Raw genomic sequence first — 12,290 nt, 5'->3', positions numbered from 1 at the left:
TGGCTTCTGAGGACACTGAATGCACATGGTGAACAGAAAAACAACACATATACATAAACAAAATCTCCAAAAACTGTATGGGAGATGAATGGAGCAGAAGAGCTGCGTTAGATTTAGGGATGGGAAGGCAGGATAGAGGAGGGGATGGGAGGTGGATAATTACACTAAAGACCCTTTCAAAAAGCTATGTGGAAACCTATTACTCTAGAGGCTTCCTAAACTGTGTATGCACATATATGAAAAGTTAAAATGGAGTTACAGTGTAACAGGCTGGTCCTGCTAGACACCACACGGCAACAAATACACCCAGGGCCTGAATGGGTTACCTTTTTGGCCATTGATGTTCCCATAATCCCTCGTAGGCCCTCAAACATTACTGGCTATTGCTGTTGCTGTTGGTTACCCTTCAGAACACGACAGTGAGGCCCTATTGCTGAAGACATCACCTACCTGAGCCATTGACCATGGAGAAATCACGTTAGTGCTTGCCTGGAAGCTCCATCCCCACTATTAGCTCTCATAGTTCAGGAAGGTGTTATACATGATACCTGAGGAGAAAAATGTTACCCAGCTATGAACCCTGTGAGCCACGTTAAGAATTGGCCTGGCCATGAACTTGTGACCCTCCTGTCTCCACCTCCTTCAGCAAATCCTACTAGCATGGGCCTGGTTTACAGAGAGAGTTCCAGGGCAGCCAAGACCCTGTTTCGAAACAGACAAACAAAGAAATAAACTGCCTGGCAAGACATGAAGACATTCCTGTTGGTATAATAGTGGCTGCAAACATCATGAGGGTAACCAGTAACTTTTTGATTGTATTTCAGTCTCAGTACACAAGGTGAAACCCATACTGTATCTCAAGAGAACCTACTAGTTTTATGCTGCTAAAATGACATGATATTAAACTGAGTCCAATGACTTGTTATACTATAGATTAATAGACTCATTAACCCTCATCGTAGAAATGTCTATCTGTAATAGATAGTGATTAGCATAGGGACCCACAGCTGCTCTAGGTGTAGAGAAAAGGACTTTGCGATAGTAAATAGTGTCTGGGTTAATGCTAGTTATGACACAGTGTAGCATTGATTTATTTATTGATTGATTGATTGGTTTTAATTTTTTCTTTCCATGACTCCTTATGACTCTGTAAGGTTGCATGTCTTGCTTTTTAAATTTATTTTTAGTTATCGGGGAGGGCAGGCATCTGCAGTGGCCGGAAGTGTAGGATCCTCTGGAGCTGGAGTTACAGGTGGTTGTGAACCTCTTGATGTGGGAGCTGGGAATTGAACTTGAGTCCTCTGGAAGAGCAATACATGGACTTCATTGCTGAGTCATCTCTTCAGCCCTTTCACTGTACAGTCTACAATTCAGGAACAAATTACTGTTTTGTTTTGTTTTTCATCCTGGTTCTTTGAGGAGACCACCTTATATCAGATTAGTGTTATAGATAGCCAAATTGATGTGTTTTCTAAGCTAGAAAGAGCATATTTGCTTGATACTTTTCTAAATATACTTCTACAAGTATAATTAAAATTCCTCAGGGTTGGAACTATAGTTTGGATTCTGAGAAATGTTGTTTACATAAGTACATATAAAGAATTATAGTTTCCTGTATGTGTTTGTAGAAGATGTGGAAAGAAAACAAGATTATTTTCTAACAGCACAATGTGGGTTTCTGTGATGTTAAATGTTAGTTTAAAAACAAGCTGCTTTTAAAAACATTTTAAGTTCAACACTTCCCTCTAGTGGACAGAAGAAAGAACTCTCCCATCTTCTACTGTGAATTTCATTTCACAGGTCAGTATTATTTTTTCTATTGTAAGAAATCAGATACGCTGGAGCCAGTACCAGTGATGTAACTGGCATCCACCAAGTACTTCATCTCAGTGCGTGAGATTCTCAATTCGGATTGAAAGCACAGTACATTTTATACCATTGAGGACCATTTTGAATCACTTCTCCAATTCATCACTGTCCTATCCCACAGCAGAGCCCCTGTTCTGAACCTGATGTAGAATATTATTTATATACTTTCATATAGTTTTACTCTGTTTTTAAAAACATTTTATGTTTTTTTACATATATAAGGCCCAAGGCCCTGTCTCAAAAACCAGACCAAACAAAATAACATTAACGACAGTCTTCATACAACAACAACAACAACAAACTCCTAAAGTTTTGATGGGACCACTATAAAGCCCTTTACAGTTGAAGCAATCTTAAGAAAAAAGGCAAACCAGGAAGTAGCATTATGCGCCCGACTTTCCAGTGCGCTGTTGAATTGTACTGGTCAGATCAGTGTGGATTTGCATAAAAACAGAGAAGCCAATCAAAGAGTCTAAAAGTAAACCCTACAGCCACACCCAGTTGATGTGGACAAAATGCTAAGAACGTGTTGGGAAAAAGGACACAGTCTTTTCAATAGAAGGGAAATTGGAGGAGGGAGGAATTCTCCTGCAGAGGAATGAGACCAGACCATCAAAGTACCAGTTACAGCTCAAAATGGAATGAAGACTTTAAGAACCTGACCTAAAGCTCTCAGACTACTCGAACAGGGAAGTGCTTGAGAATGGTAAAGCAAGCAAAGATTTTTTTTTTTAAAGATCATGCCCTAAAAGTACAAGAAAACAAAGATAATCAAGTGGTATTGTATCATAATAAAATGTAGTACAGTTGTAGAAATATCTTTTGACATTTGTTTAGTAATTTCTATGAAACACGTTTCTCTAATACTTAGAAAAGTCATTTTAATGTGGTGATGACATTAATATTTTTCCTGTAGATAGGTCACTCATTCATTCATTTATTTGTTTATTTTGAGTCAGGGTTTCCCTGTGTAACCCTGGATGCCCTGAAACTCACTCTGTAGCCAGCACTGTCATCAAACTTACAGAGATCTACTTGCCTCTGCCTCCCAAGTGCTGGAGTTAAATTGGTGCACTGCCACCCACCCCTGGCTGCAGATAACGCTTGGACAGTGAGAGGGGACTCACTGGATTGCCCAGTGACTCTGGGCTATTTGGGACAAAGTGTCTACTTTCAAAAATATATTTATTTATTTATTTATTTATTTATTTTTGATATGGGTTTCTCTTTGTTGCCCTGGCTATCCTGGAACTTGCTCTGTAGACCAGGCTGGTTTGGAACCATCCATCTGCCTCTGCCTCCTGAATACTGGGATTAAAGGCATGTACTACTACCACCTGACTATAATTTTATTTTTATTTTGGGTGGGTGAGTGTTCTGCCTGCATACAAGTCTGTGCACCACATTAATGCTTAGTGCCTGGTGTCCTCAGGGGCCAGAAAAGGACATTGGATCCCCTGTAACTGGAGTTACAGAATTGCTGTGTAGGTGCTGAGGACTGAACCCAAGTCCTCTGTAAGAAGAGCCAGTGCCCATAACCTCTGAGTCAGCTTCCCAAATTTCTGTTCTTGAGAGCGACAGAGTCCTTACAATAAATATATTTTCAGTGCCAACTTTCTTAGTTTCTAAAGTTGTAAACTATTTTTTTTTTTTATAGAGGCAATTTAAAAAAATCTCATATTAGGTGAAGGTAAGAAGGACACCTGTGGTCGTGTGAATGACAGTGTCCCCCATAAACTCAACGTTTGAACACTCAGTCCCCAGGTGGTGGCGCTTTTGGGTGGGTTGAGGAGCATGGCCTTGCTGACAGAATCATGTCACTGGAGGTGGGCTTTGACAGTTCCAAAGCCTCGTGCCCTTCCCAGCATGCTCTCTTGCTTTGTGCCCCCTGCCTGCCTAACTATTGCCCTGCGTTCCTGCCGGTGGTGTGGGGATGAACTCTTAACTTTTGGAACTGTAAGCCCAAATAAGGCCTTCCTTCTCTCGTATGCCTTGGTCATGATGTGTAGCACAGCCATAGAAAAGTAGTTAATGCACAGAACATTCTGACTTCACTCAGAGAGAGCAAACATAACTGCGTTAAGTATTTAGGCATTCAAATAACTTGAGGTGCTACTTTGATTTCACCCAAAGGTTTGTTCTACATATGAAAGAGTCGTTAATCATCTTTGTCTCTAAAAAAGGTAAGGTTATGTATCATCATATTAAATATGGATTTGGAGTCAGTACCTTTTAGTTGATGAATATAGATAAACATTATACTCTTTTAATGTGCATTTTAAATTTTATTATTATTGTGTGTGGAGGTGTGCATGCTTAGACTAGAGCATATCTTTGTGGGGTGAGTTCTCTCATTCCACCTTTGTGTGGGTTCTGGTGAGCAGATTGAGGTGGGGGCTTATGTGGTCAGTGCCTTTACCCAGTGAATCATCTTACTGGACGTTAGCATACTCAATAATAAATTTCATTGTGGTATTTTAGCGAATAGTTTGTTTTTGTTAGCCTCTTTCCCCCCAATCCCTCGTATGTCCCTGTACTCTACCACCCCCAGTAGTCTCCTGTCCTCTACCAGTAGTATATTCTGAGCACAAAGATCCCACACTAGCAGCTGACCTTACTAAGAATGGAGGACGAGTTTAAGAATGGAGCTGGAGTTGCTCCTAAGTCTTAAGATCACCTGATCTATCTACCTCTTATCTGTTTATCTGCACATCTAATCCATATAGGTTTGATCTTACACAATCTACACCATACATTATAAAATCACCTGTGTTATATCAACTGTATGGGAAAAGCAGACTAAGTTAAAACTAGCAAGAACTGTATGAAGTACATTTCTCAAGACAAAACATTGAAAAAGGAAATGTTCATATAGAAAAGTAAGCTATGGTAAAGCTAACAAATACATTAAAAACTGATTATGGTCAGATTCACATATAATGAGTATCATGCTTACTAGGCATTGGCCAGTTTTTTCAATTCTGATTCCACTTGCTAAAAATGACCTCCAAAGGAAGTGTTAGTGAAGTTAACTTGAAGCTCTAGGGAGTAGGCCACATGGAGATGATACTGTTGCAAAGTGAAACGACCATTTGAGAAGAGAAACTCAATTCTTACATGGCTGATAGAAACCAAGCACATATATAAGGTAGATGGAGCTCATGCAGGCTCATTGCATTGGTATAGAGGGCCAGCGTTTCTGACTATAGTTCTCAGTTTGTCTGCAGTGAGTTTGTAAGGTTTGATAGACAAAAAGTTCTTCCTTTTCCATTCTCCCAGGAACCTCTCCTGTGTTGGATTTCTATTTAAATTTTATCTGTGTCTTTTTTCTTTTCTTTTTTTTTTCTTTTTTACTTTGGTGGAGTGTGTCTTCTGGTTTCATAGTAAGTTGTAAAGTAAATTCTTTCTACTCATTAACAACTACTAAGCCTTTATAGATCTCATGCCTAATTGAAGTTTTCTTTCTGGTTATGTTTTATGCTTGGAACATGATTTGTCTCCCTTGTTAAGTAAAGTTTCTATTGCTGTGATAAAACACTGTGACCAAGGCAACCATGGATTTATTGTGAGCTTATGGATCTAGAGGTATAAGAGTGTGTGGACATCATGGCTCAGAAGAGTGGCAGCAGGGACAGATGAGAGCTCACATCTTTAGCTACAACAGGAAACAAAGAGAACACATTGGAAACAGCACATGGTATGCTGTAATGAAGGAGAATGGCCCTCATAGGTGTGTATGTTTGAATACTTGGTCCCCAATTGGAACTGTTTGAGAAGGATTAGGAAGTGTGGCCTTGTGGGACACCGTGTGTCACAGAGGGTAAGTTTTGAGATTTCAAAAGACTTGCACCATTTCCAGTGCCTTCTCTACCACCTACTTGAGGATCTGCATGTGAGCGCTCAGCTGTTCCTGTACCATGCCTTTGCTTGGTCATCATGGACTCTAGCCCTCTGAAAATGTAAGCCCAAATAAATCCTTTTGCTTATAAGTTGCCCTGGCCATGGTGTTTTGCCATGGCAAAAGAAGAGTAAATAATAAATATAACTTTTGAAACCTCAAAGCCCACCCCAAGTGCATCCTTCCTCCATCAAGGCCACACCTCCTAAACGTACTCAAACAGTGTCATCAGCTGGGACCAAGTATCCAGATGTTGAGAATGTGGGGAACATCTTATTCAAACCACCACATTCTGATCCCTGGCCTCATTGTATCATGCCATATCATAATGAACACATATGTTTAGTCCAACCATGACAGTTTCCAGAGTCTTATACAGTCTCAACAGTTCTAAATCCAAATTCCAGTCTCTTCTGAGACTCCAGGCAATTTAAAAACTGTAATCCTCTGTAAAATAAAATAAAAGAGAAAGCTACATACTTCCAAGCTACACAGTGGTACAGAATATATATGACTACCCCAAAAAGAAGGAATGAAGACAAAAGAAAAGTGGAACTCTAAATCCTATAGGTCCATGTCTGATATCACATGGCTTATTAGACGGCTCTGCCCTTCCATCATTGCTGTCTATAACCTAGTTTTTCTCTTTGGCTGGTTCTCTCTCTGTATGCAGCTCTCCTTTGTTGTGTCCGGCCAGCAGATCACAGCCTGGGTTCTAGCCTGGAAAGGCATTTTGGAAACCTGGAAGAGAAGAGGGGCTAGGCGGCGAGAGAAAGAAATGTAGCTAAGACAGCATTCTGATCAAAGCTCAATTTTACTTTTTCAGACACTCAGTTATAAAGGAAGGGGGAGGGAACCCGATTTCCCGCCAAACAATCTCGGGATCAAGTAACAGGATGAACATGTGTGTGGCTCCAAGCAGCAAAGCCACAGGGTCCAGCAGTAGGCGTGGCAGAACGAATGAGCAGGAAACTCCACCCTTGAGCAAGCAGGTTCCAGGCTGGGAAAAGGGAGACCACACTCCTTCAGATATCTCATAGTCTGTACCTCTAAGGTCTTTGAGGTCTCCAGAGAAATTCAGGATTCATATTCATGGCTTCACACAATGGCCTTTCAGGGCTTCCTGCCTGCTCTGGGACCTCATGCCACATTTTACCAGATCTCAGTGGCGTTCTGGAACCATGGAGTAAGATTCCAGGTCTCCTTAGCTCCTGTTCCTCCATGACTGTAAAGCCAGCTCCATGTGGCTCACACTGTCAGGGTCAGCTGTTAGCTTGGGATTGACCTGCTCCCCCCTCCCCCCCATTGAATCAGTTTTGTAGCAGCTTTTGTTGTTTGTTTCTAGTATCAGAAAACTTCTTTGCATTTTTCTTTCACAAATTGGAAACTTATCTGTGTGGGATCTTTCCCATGGACATAACTTCTATTTATTCCAGTGTAGATTCTATTTCTCACAACCCCTGCAATGGCAACAATCTGCTCAACAATTGAATTCTCTCTTTTAGCACAAGGCTTAGCTATAACATTAAGCTTGCTAGTGTTCTTTTCCTTTCCAAGCTACATGTTGTGGTTCTTTTTGCCCTTTTCATTGTAAAGAAGGGTGATTACTCGTAACCATGGGACAGAGTCAATATTAGGATGTCTTGAAATTTCCAGCAAAGAAATCTGACTATTAATTTGAAAATGAAACAATAGGCAAGTTCTTAGGACAAAGGCAGACAGAGGTTCCTTCTCCCCTGCCCTCCCCCACCCCCCAATCACAGCAATGATCTATGGCCAATTGCTGTGAAAGTGTCTGAGCTCAGCTCCATGGTCTGCATTGCTCCCAGAACTGTCTTTCAGGACCCTAGTAGACATCCCATTAAACCGTTCTTACACCTCTCAGCAGCTTTTTATTCCAAGTCCCAAAGTCTATCACATTCTTCCAAAACCCCTCACATGGCCAGGTTCTTTTAGTACTACTGCACTCCTGGGACTCACTGCTGTCTCAATTTGGTTTCTGTTGTGACAAAACACTGTGACCAAGGCAACTAACTTACAGAAGGAAGAGTTTATTTTGAGCTATGGTTCCGTTGAGATAAGAGTTTTTCACCATGGCTGGGGAATGTGGCAGCATGCATACAGGGCATTAGGAACATCTGAGGGCTCATGTCTTGAACTGCAAACAGGGGTCGAGGGCTTTTGAAGCCTCAGTGACATACTTCCTCCAGTGAGGCCACATGCCCTAACCTACTTAAATAGCCCTACCAACTGGAGAGCAGGCAGTCAAGCACCCGAGCCTCCGAGAGGCATTCTTATGAACACTTCTGTTTATGGCATAACACATGTGCAGAGTGAGATGATAATGTCGGGAGTCAGTTCTTTCCTTCTGCCTTGATTGGGATCCCTCCTGTATCTGCTGCACTGTGTTCTCCAGCTTACCTGGCTCACGAGCTGATGATCCTCCTGTCTGCCTTTCTTTTCACCTTAGGAATGGGGGCACACACACACAGAGGCAGATACACACAGACACACACAGACACACATATCCCCCAAGCATCCCCCCTCAAGTCATATGACCCCTCTGAAGTGCATAACTTCTCAATAACAGAAAAACAAAATAAAACAAAAACCCACATAATGAAATTTTAAAAAAAAGATTTATTTATTTATTATATGTGAGTACACTGTAGCTGTCTTCAGACACATCAGAAGAGGGAGTCAGATCTCATTACGGATGGTTGTAAGCTACCATGTGGTTGCTGGGATTTGAACTCAGGACCTTTGGAAGAGCAGTCGGATGCTCTTACCTGCTGAGCCATCTTACCAGCCCCCGAAATTGTTGAAGTACTAAAGAATGAATTCAAAATCCTGCTTGGAAAAAAAGTCAGCTGTGGGCAGGGCATGGTGGTGCATGCCTTTAATCCTAGGCACTCTAAAGGATCTGGAGGCAAGAGGAAGGTGGATCTCTGAGTTCAAAGTCAGAGTGAATGCCAGGATTCCATGAGCTACATAGGGAAACCCTGTCTTGAAAAACCACAAACAAAACAAAACTAAACAAAAAAACCCCAAACAACAAAACAAAAAACCAACCAACCAACCACAACAACAACAACAGCAACAACCCCCCTCTCCCCCCAGTGACTTCAAAGAGGATTCAAGAAGCAGATGGTTGTGGTAAGAAAGTCAGTTTGGGACTTTGATAAGAAAGCAGTATGGATGAGAATACCACTGGAGAAGAGTTTATCGAAGTAATTGAGATTGTGAAAAAAAGTTAGAGATGAATAATGACAGAATAAATCAACACAAGCTTAAGGTATTTTTATTATTCAATGAGGTTTTTCATTTCCAATATTTCTGCCCTTTTCCTCTCCCAAATCTCAACTTTGAGCCAGGGTTACAGTTGACTTGGTGGAGTGCTTGTGATTCCCTTCCCACTGGTCCCCCCTCCCACCCCCAGATAAGACCCCTCCAGACTTCCACATAATATCCATGGCTCCTTCTTAACTTTTTTTTTTTAATTTTTAATATTTTTATTACATATTTTCCTCAATTACATTTCCAATGCTATCCCAAAAGTCCCCCATAGCGCCCCCCCACTTCCCTACCCACCCATTCCCATTCTTTTGGCCCTGGCATTCCCCTATATTGGGGCATATAAAGTTTGCAAGTCCAATGGGCCTCTCTTTCCATTGATGGCCGACTAGGCCATCTTTCGATACATATGCAGCTAGAGACAAGAGCTCCGGGGTTCTGGTTAGTACATCATGTTGTTCCAACAATAGGGTTGCAGATCCCTTTAGCTCCTTGGGTACTTTCTCTAGCTTCTCCATTGGGAGCCCTGTGATCCATTCAATAGCTGACTGTGAGCATCCACTTCTGTGTTTGCTAGGCCCCGGCATCGTCTCACAAGAGACAGCTATATTTGGGTCCTTTCAGCAAAATCTTGCTAGTGTATGCAATGGTGTCAGCGTTTAGAAGCTGATTATGGGATGGATCCCTGGATACGGCAGTCTCTAAATGGTCCATCCTTTCATCACAGCTACGAACTTTGTCTCTGTAACTCCTTCCCTGGGTGTTTTGTTCCCAATTCTAAGAAGGGGCACAGTGTCCACACTTTGGTCTTCATTCTTCTTGAGTTTCATGCGTTTAGCAAATTGTATCTTATATCTTGGGTATCCTAAGTTTTGGGCTAATATCCACTTATCAGTGAATACATATTGTGTGAGTTCTTTTGTGATTGTGTTACTTCACTCAAGATGATGCCCTCCAGGTCCATCCATTTGGCTATGAATTTCATAAATTCATTCTTTTTAATAGCTGAGTAGTACTCCATTGTGTAAATGTACCATAATTTCTGTATCCATTCCTCTGTTGAGGGACATCTGGCCTTCTTAACTTTTTAACCTTTATTTTTATTGCATGGGTGGAGGCGTTGTGCATACACAATGCCTGAGTTCGCCCTACCCACTTCTAAACATCACGCAGAAGGGAGCATGGTGGTGTATACCTGTAATCTCAGCACTCAGGATGAGATCAGATAAAATAAAAGATAAAATATCATAGGCTAAACACAGGTTTGAGGGGATCCAATACCCTCTTCCGGCCTCCACAGCCACTGCATTCACACGGTGCACAGGTGTACATGTAGGCATAACGCCCACACCCATGCAATAAAAATAAAGGTTAAAAAGTTAAGAAAAAGCCATGAATATTGAATAGAAGTCTGACGGGGTCTTATCTGGGAGTGGGAGAGGGGACCAGTGGGAAGGGAATGGAGGACAAGAGAAGCCAGCGGAGGCTGGATATGGTCAGATGAAATTGCGGTAAACCCATCATTTGGCACAATAAGTATATGCTAATAAAAAGGGCCCTAAAGGTGACCTTGGGTTAATATTTGCAGTGACTGCTTGGAGGAGTGATTACTGATGTAGGTAATGATGGAGCCTTAGACTTGCACAGTGCTCATGTTCTTAAAACTTATTGCATATGAAGGCTTCTTCTCAGACAGTTTTGATAGCAAATTATGAACATGATTTCTGTGATTTTTTTTTTAGTGTCCAGGAGTCCTTGGAAGTTAGTATATATTTGTATGGAAAGTGGTGTTTCAGGGAGTAGCTTTGGAGTCCATCGGTGATGGCCCTGTTCCATGTGGTTACCTCCCATTTCCCTGAAAACCCTAGAAAGGGTAAGCTCAGCTGTGCTTTTCTCGGAATTGAAAACAACACACAAGAAGGTGGAGATAGAGAGTGTTGTTGGGGCCTGGTAAGGGAAAATGCTTTCTCGTGGTCAAAAGCACCGACCACTGTCCGGCCCTAGGTCAGCACATGACGTTCTGATCTGCTCCAAAGATTAGATACCGTTTTCTCCTTCCTTAAGACAAAATATCAGTGGCCCCGGCGATCACCTGACTGGGAGAGCACCCCACAGGAAAGCTGATTCACTTGAGGACATGCTGAGGAGATGGGAGGAGTAGCTTGAGTTCTAACTGAAAAAAGCATAAGTCGGTCTTCTGTTTCTTTAGGATAATGGACAAAGCCTAAGCAGGCTTCCCCTGACTTCTGACATTTGTCACTGTATCTGTGAAGTCCCTCTTTTCCCTTCCTGCATGCAGCTGCCTATCAGTCATCACTGCTGGACAAACTGGCTTTCTTGGGCCCTAACTCAAAAGGAATGGCTCTTCTTCTTCCTTCTTCCTTCTTCCTTCTCCTTCCTTCTCCTCCTCTTCCTTCTCATCTTCCTCCTCCTCCTCCTTCTTCTTCTATCTTTGTTTTCCCAGAGGCTGCTGAGATTTATAGCTTGCCTGCTATGTCGTTTCCTCAAACTCTAATAAAATGTCCCTCTGAGTTACTTTTTAAATGCTTTTATTAAGGAGAATAAAAAAAAATCCAGAAAGGAAACCTAGAATTGCTCAGTAACAATCAATCAAACAAACAAACAAGACAGTTTTTGGTGGAGAATTATGATTGAAATCTGTGTACCCATATTCTGTTTTCAGCGGTCAGAGACTCTTGGAAGCCCCACTCCCTCCCACCACGAGCCCTTTGTGTGCGTCCATGTATGTTGGTGGGGAAAGATGGGAGAGAAGGATGTGGGGATGATGATCATAGATAATTTTGGATTAACTATTGTGGAGAATCTATCTATCTATCTATCTATCTATCTATCTATCTATCTATCTATCTATCTATCTATCTATGAATTTTGTTTTAGATTCCAATCCAGACATGATTTTTAAGTTTAATTGGAATAAGACATAAAGCTATTTAAATAGAGAAGCTTCAGCTATTTTCTTTGCAAACCTGTTGGAAATTGAAGAGGAAATGAAACACAGCCATCTAGTGGTTCTAACGTGAAGAGCACTCGGCAATAGTTAAGTACCCTGTGCTCACAGTAATGTCTCTCAGAGGTCTACTAAGTGTTCAAGCTAATCAGCTCTTATCACACAAAGGGACATCGTCTTCCTAAAGACTCACACATATTAATGACAAGAGAAAGTGTATGTGACAGGTGAACTACAGCACTGCTGCACATACCCACAGAG

General features: G+C 41.6%; 1 protein-coding gene across 3 annotated transcripts in view; it reads left to right on the top strand.

The window, feature by feature from the left end:
* Ccdc171 (coiled-coil domain containing 171) overlaps window positions 1-12,290 on the top strand; it is a 366,744-nt gene that overhangs the window by 48,820 nt on the left and 305,634 nt on the right. The gene's annotated exons all lie outside the window — the stretch shown is intronic.

This window comes from Mus caroli, unplaced genomic scaffold (assembly GCF_978045245.1).
Source record: "Mus caroli unplaced genomic scaffold, Mus_caroli_1 scaffold_6, whole genome shotgun sequence".
NCBI classification, from domain to species: Eukaryota; Metazoa; Chordata; class Mammalia; order Rodentia; family Muridae; genus Mus; species Mus caroli.
This window is presented reverse-complemented; position numbering and strand designations above follow the sequence as displayed.